Here is a 444-nt window from a genome sequence, read left to right on the forward strand (position 1 = left end):
TACCTTTTTTTTTTTTAAACTTTACATATACATCAGCACCATAGTAAGAAAAAACCCCCAAACCTATGAAAATCTACCTCCCTAGTACTTGGTCCCAGTATGGAGTATTTGGAGGAAGCTTTATAAAGACAACAGAGACATAGCCCTCATCACCCAACTTCCCCCCACCACCTATACAGTGGTTCCCCTTCCCTACTGATGAGGGTGAATATCCATGTCTGTCACTTTGTTTTTTGCGTGTTTCTAAATCTGAAATTCCTGTTGTCACTGCGTTGGCAGGGAACTTCTTGTTACCGTTCTAAGGAAACACTGATGTTGCCTGGGAGAGGAAGAACAGCTACTCTCTTCCTACCATGCTCAGTGGCACCTTTCCCTTGATTTGCAGGGTGCAAATGCTTAATACAGTGCAGGACTAGTATAAGTTACCCTATTTGCCCGCTCCCA

The 444-nt window shown here is 43.5% G+C and overlaps 1 long non-coding RNA gene across 1 annotated transcript in view; it reads right to left on the reverse strand.

The window, feature by feature from the left end:
- Window positions 1-438, reverse strand: part of LOC109301170 — a 6580-nt gene extending 6142 nt beyond the window's left edge. The window contains exon 1 of the long non-coding RNA XR_002098458.1: window positions 4-438. This is a non-coding gene — a long non-coding RNA (uncharacterized LOC109301170). The remainder of the gene's footprint in view (window positions 1-3) is intronic.
- Window positions 439-444: the final 6 nt, after the last annotated feature.

The sequence above is a fragment of the Gavialis gangeticus genome, unplaced genomic scaffold (assembly GCF_001723915.1).
Source record: "Gavialis gangeticus isolate Ggan-Ray unplaced genomic scaffold, GavGan_comp1, whole genome shotgun sequence".
Classification (NCBI taxonomy): domain Eukaryota; kingdom Metazoa; phylum Chordata; order Crocodylia; family Gavialidae; genus Gavialis; species Gavialis gangeticus.